The sequence below is a fragment of the Condylura cristata genome, unplaced genomic scaffold (assembly GCF_000260355.1).
Source record: "Condylura cristata isolate star-nosed mole 26May11 unplaced genomic scaffold, ConCri1.0 scaffold00026, whole genome shotgun sequence".
In the NCBI taxonomy this organism is placed as follows: Eukaryota; Metazoa; Chordata; class Mammalia; order Eulipotyphla; family Talpidae; genus Condylura; species Condylura cristata.
In genome coordinates, this window is record NW_004567127.1 from 7,067,635 (window position 1) to 7,076,495 (window position 8,861).

At 43.7% G+C, this 8,861-nt stretch overlaps 1 protein-coding gene across 1 annotated transcript in view; it reads right to left on the reverse strand.

The window, feature by feature from the left end:
• Positions 1 to 8,518, reverse strand: part of CTTNBP2NL (CTTNBP2 N-terminal like) — a 51,062-nt gene extending 42,544 nt beyond the window's left edge. The window contains exon 1 of the mRNA XM_004689648.2: positions 8,474 to 8,518. The gene's annotated coding sequence lies outside the window, so the exon portion shown is untranslated. The remainder of the gene's footprint in view (positions 1 to 8,473) is intronic.
• Between the last annotated feature and the right edge of the window lie 343 nt (positions 8,519 to 8,861).

Below are 8,861 nucleotides of genomic sequence, written 5' to 3' on the forward strand. Positions count from 1 at the left end.
CTAGTACATGTGGGATTAGAAAAAGTCACACTTACAAATACTAAATCTATGGATAAAAGTGCACTGCTATTTAAAAAATGTATTCAAACCAACCTACACCAGGGGTGGAAGGTGTTGCTGCATTACCTTGACTCTCTCAAAAGATTCCCGTTTCCTTACTCTCTGACACTTTCAGTTTTCAGAAGGGCTATTTATGCATTTGGAGGTAAAAGAGTGATAATATTCCAAATTACATCCCACCCTGGCATTTTAGGATTAGGTAGGGAATAAAAACATCAAAATACTATTAGAAAATAATTTCCTGATCACAAAAGATCTTTTGTACACTTGCTAAAAAAGAGTGTTTTTTTTTATTACTTATAAAGATTCAAAAACCAAGGTACAAAAATGAACTCTTCTGAGTTCCTCAATATAGACAATATAAGCTTTACTATAAATGGCCAATCAACTTCTTTCAGTTGAAAGTAAAAGATATTACTTGACTATTAGGATCCTCATGTGTCTACATGTCATGTCCCCTCAAAATGCACAAGTTGAGACCTAACCCCTTACACCTCAGAATGTAACTGTGTTTGAAGACGAGCTTTTGAAAGAGATAATTAAGTAAAAATGAGGTCATTAGTGGGTTCTGACCTAATATGACTGGTATCCTTATCCGCAGAGGAAATTTAGACGTGAACATGGTAGCTTCTGCAACATACAGGAAAATGGTTTTGAAGCAGACCTGGCGACTGTGAAGTTTCAGGAATCATAAATTTCAGGATCATGAGATATCAACAACACAGAACAAAAAAAATTACAATAGTGGTGAGGGATGGAGATGCTGGTGTATCTACGACTGTCAATAGCAGACTTTGGAAAGATCTCAAGAAGCCAGTTCTGTAATAAAGCTAGTACCCTTTAAATCCAAACCTTGATATACATCCGTAATCTAGTCAAATAGGCAGTATCCACTCAAGGCAGATTCCAGCATACCAGATGTTCTGAATTTGTGTAGTTACAGAAATAATAAGATAGCTGATTGTATCAACATTAATCACCACCGCCTTGGTTTTATGGCATAGTTTTCTAAGAATTCAAGCAATAAAAGAATGAAAATGGGGTAACATTTCCTGAAATGGTCCTCTCACTACCTGAGGTGAGAAATGTTCTAACCACTACTGATGGAGTTCCCATTTTACAGATGGGAAAACTAAGGCACAGAGGCTAAATAACTTAACAGAAAATCGCACAGCAATGGATTTGAGACTAGATAATTTGACTCCCAAAGTTTCCTTCTGATCTTGTTCTATCAGCCTTTGGGATTGTGTGGCAGAAAAACCTCAGCTGAAATGTAAGTCACAAAGCAAAAAGGGACTTCAAGAAAGCATCTAACAGGAAAACTGAGGCCAGAGTCATGTGCTCTACTGACGAGTGCAGTTCAATAGTTAAATAGTAAAACTCAAGTCTTTTTAAGATGTCGTCTAATCCACTTTCCTGGATGGGTATCAGGTTTTTGTTTTGTTTAGCTCAAACAAGACTTCAGCATCTCCAGTGGATCTGTGTATGTGTGGTTGTCTGTCTCTCTCATTAGTTGTGTATTTTCTGTTTTTCTCGTTGTCTCTTCTGTCTTGCCAACAAGATTTAGATGTATATTGAAGAGAAGGCGGAAGCAGCTTCATGCCCACAAACAAACATTCAAACATCTCTCCCCCAAAATGAGGACATTTAGCACGGCGCTATTAAAAACAGGTCGGTCTACTTGGCTATCTGTTTACACCCTTTCAAGTATTTTCATCTGAGTCAAGACCAAGCCAGAACTATACTAGTTAAGCTACTGGAATGTCTGGTAATGAAAACGAATGATTGTTTTTACATTAATATTTTTTATTAAACTAGGCAAAGACGCCTTTTAATGTCAGAAAATTATCAGAAGTAGGAATCATTGCAAATGAACTAGTAACATGACTTCACTGAAACTTGTCATTGATCATCTATCTGTCCATTGCTGAGACAATGCCACCATGATTTGTAAAACACCAAAACAAGAACATATACATTGACTGTTTCCTGTAAAATTATTCATGGCCCACAATTCTTTAAGCAGCTTGGAATATGAAAGCCCTTCAAGTGTTAATGTAGAATGAAGCCCTCGATTCTGTCAGGGCTCCCGAGTGGAAGGAACAGAAGGAACATGGGTGGAGGAGAGGCACAAGACCACTCAAGTAGCTTGTTTCAGCTTATGCCCATGGCCTTACTTACTCTCCCCGAACTACACAACACTGCAGGCGTGCCTCTGTGCAGCTGAAGGAGTAGTGGCTATTCGGCTCTCCCACTTTTCCTCCCTCAAGAATATGTTTGGCTTCCTCTGCTTGGATAAGAACATTTCCCTTTTTCCAACAACTTGACATTTTCTTGAGCTGTCTTGAGTTGTCATTCATGTGTCTAATTTAGAAATCAAGACAAGTGTGTACTTCTTCTGACTTGACAGACTGACTTGCCCCAAGAAGGAGGTGGCCTGCGAAAGCTGGTTAGGGACACAGCGCTTCAGACATCCGCACCTGCAGGTGTGTTGGGTCCAAAGAGGACATTCTTCTGCTTAGACTAGTTTGTGACTTCAGCAGACAAGTCTAAGTATGTATGCCTTTGCTTCTATTGAGTTTTCAAAAAAATTTTTTTAAAGATTTATTTATGCATACCAGAACTGGAATATAGGTTCTGGGGCAGGGTGAGAGGATTCACCAGAGACAGAGTGAGGAGCAGAACAGGTGGGTCTACTGAAATGATGTTGAGGGGAAAAGCAGGGAGACAGGAGAGGTCTACTGCCCTGTGGTCACTCCCTGGCTGGGGATGGACCTCCTGCTGCAGTGGCTGCGGCCAGCTTCATAGTGCTGCGCTCAACCCCCTTGAGCCACCAAGAGGCATCGAGTTTTCAGAGTTTTTAATCAAGACTGAGAAATGGGTTTTCTTAAAACATCATTTACTTTTTACACGATATTAAATGCATAATGGATATGTGTTTACATTCATAACCCAGGAGCAGTTATCACATTCTCTTCTATCAGTTCATCTGTTTACATTTCTATGTTCTCTCTCACAAGACTCTGCACTCCTGCTCACAGATACTCTCTTACTCAACTTGATTAAATTTAGTGCCAAGCAAGCTCGAAAATGTTGCTCCTTAAATTACAGCCAACAAACCTGGACTTTATCTTTTAGGAAATGAGAAGCCATTAAATATTTTAAACAGGCAAGTCTCATAATGAAAGCACCGTTTTAGGAAGGTGAAGGCAGACTAAACTGATGTGACTGAAGAGAAACGGGGAGCAGGAAGACGGGCAGTTGGAAGCAAACTTAATGGTAGAGTTAGGCAGTATGTGGGAATGCACATGGTGGCAGGAAGAATGGAAAAGAAATGACTAATGGAAGAGACTTTATAAGGAACTTACAGTAACTTGGTAACGGCTCCTTCAGTAAGGGGGAAGTGATCCCAGACCAGTCTGAATGATCAGAATGGTGGTGCCATTAACAGAAACGGGGATGTTAGAAAAGGAACTGGCTTTCAGGGGGAAATGATGACTGTGACGTGAGACATGCTGAATGAGAGGTAATGAAATCCCCGAAAGGAACAGGTCAAGAGTCAGCCGGCACAGTGATGGCGCAAGCTTTAGGAGTCTTTAGGATACAGCTTTTTCAGGACACTTCTGTACCTCCAATGTAAGAACAAGAGGCAACAGGAAGAGGCTGACACATAGGATGAGATCAGGTCATTTTGGTGGCCTCAAGTCTTAACCAGTTAAAAACCAGATTGGCTCTGCTGTTACTCCTGTAAAATTGGCTGTGACAAAAACTACTAGTTAGTAGAAATTAAGCAATGGGGCGCCACTCTCCCCATGAAAAACCCAAGCTAGTGCCACTCTCTTTTCCTACAACTCACCTGTCAGTCGCCCTTCATTCTCCTCTCTCTGGTAACTTCTGATTCATGTTTAGTTAAAACAGTAAATCCTTCTTGTTTGTTCAGTGCTTCTTCCTTCAGGGCGCTCCTTTGAGCTGACCAGGAGCACACCTGAGTCCAGCCTTCCCCACAGATTTGCATACAGGATCTGTGAGAGGCCCCCAAGGCTCAGGGAAGGAGTCTTGTCTGTAAGCTTCACCCTGTGTGCTCTACTTTCCTTCCTAGTTTCTACTGAACTCAGTAACAATTAAGGATCATACTCTTTAAACTCAGTTAACAATTAAGGATTATAGTCTCTGTGGCTCCACACGTCAGAAAGGATTCGTTTAGAAGCAAAAGATGCATTTAGACTGGAAGCTTTGGCTTTGTACCTGAAATACAGTGTTGGAAGTAGGCGGCAGGGACGAACACTTTACGGTACCCTTACGTCAATGCCAGCTGCTAGTCTGGTTTTCCTCAACCCACAAACCCCTGCATCTGACACCCCTAGCTCCACGCTGAACTCCCCGTGCAGGGCTTCATCTTACCCATTTAGTTGCTCCTGTGACTGCTCCCTATTTTGGGAGTAACGGGAGTCTTTAAAGACAAAAATCACTTTTAATAGCCCCAATGCCTCAAAACTATTTGTGTGACACTCAGGATGGAGGCACTTCAGATAGTGGAGTCTGGAGTGGAGCAACTGATAATTCAAGAAGGCATTCGATGGTTGAGTTCCTTGCCTTTTTTTTTTTTTCCAGAGCCAAAAAATTCAAGAAAGATGATTTGCATGAAATTACAAAACACTCTAACATCGAATATACCGTCTCTTAAGAAATCACTGTGTCAGGTCAGGACATACACAAGCTTTGCTCCTCTCAACTTTGGAATCTTAGCTCTATTGAAAAATGTAAAACAAAATCAGTAAATAACTTGAAACGGCCACTTGTAATTCCTATTCAGCGTCCTTATATTCCCGGCAGCAGACCAAGCGCTAGCAGGTTAAATGTACTTCTTACAAGCTAGGTACCTTGCTTTGTGAGTTAGATATAGGTTAGTTCATATAATCCTGAGACACAAAAACTCTAGAAGTTATTCCTATGTCATGACTGAGGGAACTAGAGTCACATGAAGAAGACAAAATACTGCTCAAACCGTGGTTTGCCTGTAAAGTCTGTGCTGTAAATTACCACACGACAAATAAGCTGTTTTCTCACTGAAAGACTTGGACTGAAACTTGGAAGACTTGACTTTTAGTTACAAGCAGCAAACATTCGGGAAATAAATAAAAATGGGCTTTTGAAATAGGCTGACAAGCCGGTCTAAAGTCAATCACCATGGACGGGCAGATTTCCTCTAAATAAATCTCTGCTTCTCAACTCACACCCCCAAGTGCCCCTTCATTGGCAATCCTAGAAACAGCTCCTGCGCTACTCAAAAAAGCCAAAAATTCCAATCCTGTTCTGCAAATTAACGCGTAGCACTGCAAACCTAATTCTGCCAAGACACAAATCCACCCTAGATGAGCACATGATGCCACCACAGTCCGTCTGTACGATTCCATTCAGGAGCCAAACCTGTTTGTGCCCCCATTTATGAATTTACTGTCAATATAGAAAAACACAAACTCAACTGAAAGTTCATATAAGAAAATCCCAAAGTAGAACAGTAACTTGTTAAAACCAGACACTTAAGAAACCACTCTTAAACAGGAATTATCAAACAATCCAGGAGTTTCTAGTGTGTGCTTCTAAATTCATTTCATTCTTATCAGGTCAGATTCTTAGGAAAATAAAATCCTAAAGTGACTAGCACTGATAACATTCATGAGTCTGGTTTAAATTTCATTACAGCAAAATTATATGTCTAATCAGCAGATATGTTTCTTTCAGTGAATTAAATATTTGTGTCACTTAAGGTACTGTGTAGTTCTAGCTATCACATAGGAAAAGTAAGGTAAAATCAAAATAAAAAGAAGACTGTTTAGGCCCTCCCTGGTGGCACAGCGGATTAAAGCACAGCACTGAGAATCTAAAGCCGCTTCCCATGAGTTCGATTCCCGTTGCCCCGGAGGTGACCACATGGCGAGGCAGACCTCTCCTGACACGCCTGCCCACTGCTCCCCTCAGTAGTGTACTTAGTCCATCTGCCTGTTCTGCTCCCCACTCTGTCTCTGGTGAAGCCTCTCGCTGCCCCTGAGCCTCTGGCCTGTACCCCAGTTCTGTATGAACAAATAAATAAATCTTAAAAAAAAAAGAAGACTGTTTATACTGACAAGATATACTCTGTCTTATCCGTACATTATCTCTCTACCCTATCCTAACACGGCAGCTTCAAACTAAATTTAATGTACACTCATTAAGTCACACTATACTGTGGGCAATGTGACAGATAAAATTCTGAAAAAAAAAGTACTACCACCTGCTCCCAAAGACTTTAATTTGAATTAATTATATAATTTAATGAGCTAGATAAGCACAGGTACATAAAACATGCTCTGCAGACGTTTTCTTCATCTAATATAACGCAACAGGTGTTGAAAAAGTTAGAGGAAAGATTCCAAGACACAATGTGTGTCTTGCTTATTCTGTGTGTCTGTGTGCCGCTTACTCTGAGGGCATGATTTGGCTTTTCCTCTCTGTTCATTAAGGTCCTGGTACTTTGGTTTTCGTAGTCTCCTACCTTGGTTTGTTTTCTGTTCTCTGCTCATGTAATAAGATATATCTTCTTGGGATTTCCTGTTCTGCTTGTAGTTTTTTTCTGCTGCTATTGCTGGGGCCCCTGTTTTACCCTCCAATGGCAACATACTTGTGTTTGCTGCTGAGACCCTCCACACAGTTTCTTCTTTGTGCTTTTTATAGGAGATCTGGAAACAATCACTGAACAGATCTGAAAGCACCAAGAGTGACTCTGAAAACCTTTGAGTTTAGTTTAACTATTCAAAAACAAGCTCCTACAGGAAGTCTGATCAGGAAGGTAAAAGACAACAGCTATTGCAAGTGCCCTCTGTGATTCTAACCCCTTGCATCTCTCTCATTGCTCTTAGCTTTGGCTACAGATAACAGCAGGAAGTTGGACTTCAGATTGAAAGCCAAAGGAGCAATGCTAAAATATTTGGCAAATTTTATATATGGAGGTGCTAACGACCGATGATTACTGGAATCCAACAGCATTAATACTAGGGCAAAGTCATTAATATTTTGTCCTTGCTGAAATGAAGGCCAACTGGACAAAGTCTTATGAACACACTAGACACTTGTGGTACTCACACGTGTGAACAGCTGCAGTTAACCTTGCTTTTATTCACCCTTATGTCTGAGGTTTAAAGCTTGTTCTTACTTCTCATCCCCTAAATTTTGATAGCTGAGGCTGATCTTTTAAGACCAATCAACATCACCTAAGCATCAGCTTCTCCTGGAGGGATAAATCAAGGTGGAGTGAGCAACCACAGCCCTCAGGACCAGATTAATCATAAACCTAGGCAACAACAGATCCTGGATTTTCTTCAAACATTTCCTTTCCTGTCTTTTGTTTCAACAGACCTGTACCTTCAAGGTTAACTGCAGTTTCTCTGAGCAACAGACCAGCCCATCCTAGACTGGGAGGCACTCATTGCTAATCTAAGGCTCTTTATTTACTTATCTATACCACTTCATTTGAAAAATGCTGTTATTCATGGACAGTCAAACAATATACAGGCATTCCAACCCACACAGGTCAACTCTGCAGAGATCCAACACACCCACCTCACTGTAAAATAGAAAAAAGGATAGTTTTTCATCAAGTTTCAGGGGAGAAACAAAGCAAAAATGAAAAGCAACTCAAGTCTAAAAAGCCCTCAGAAGTTGAGTTCTCCCCCAAAGAAGAGAGTGAAGGAACAGTGGGTCAGAGGAGGGGGAGTGAGGCTATTTCTCCTTCCTCCAGCTTAAACCGTCCTCCGAAAAAGGGCAGTTCCAGGCCCCCAACCGAACAGATCTGAGGGGCTGCAGGGGACAGGCTGAGGCTGAGAGGTGGGGGATGGGGAGAGCTGAAGTAGGGGAAGGCCGCCCCGTGGGTGCGTGGACCTGGCCGTCTAGGTCGGGTCTTTGCTTTTCGCTTCGCCCCATCCCTCCTTGTTGGAAAACACCGATTTTATCTTACCGAGAAAACTAGGTCTGGTTCCACCCGAGCGACCAGGGACAGGTGTAGGGAGGGATGTCTGGCCTCCCGGGGTACAAAATGGGGGTGGGGGCGACAGCCCATGGAATGGGGACCTGTGAGTCCTCCCCCAAGGCTGCGGTGCTGAGCCACGGGGGACTTTAAATGAAGGGTGTCAGGGGGGAAGGCCCCTGGACCGAGCTGAAAATGACGGGGGACAATGAGTGGCAGCAAGAACCCTGGAAGGATGAGGAGCCGCCTCCTCAGGGAACCCCGAGAGGTGGAGGAGACGGCCCCGCCCCCTCAGGGATGGGCACCAGTGGCGGCTGGGCACAGTGGTGGGTGAACAGGTGGCCCGACCCTTGCTTTTCTCTCGAGAGCCCGGCCCCCCGGCCACTGCCGATCCCCAGCCCCGGCGGCTCCTACCTTTCCCCGGCGCTCAGGACTCAGCTCCCCGCCGCCTCCGCCACCCGCTCGCATCCACAGCCCCGCGAGGCCCCGCCCCCGCTGCCAGGCGGGGGCATTGGCATTCTCGAGGACCAATCGCCGTCGCGCCTCTGCAGCCCCTGCACCAATCCGCGCCATCTGGGGGTGGGGCTTCTCCAATGTCATTTAGGCTCCTCCCGGGGCCCCAAGATCCCTTTTGTTTGGAGAGAGCCAGGCTGGGATTGAGCTCGCGTCACTTCCGCTAGGAAGCTCCCTCCTCCGGCCTCGGGGAAGGGCTCGCGCCCCTCCCGCCCGGCTCCGGCTACTTTGCTCCTCCTGTGCGGTTTCTGGGCAGGATCGTGAGGTTTGCGGCGAGCTTTACCCTCGT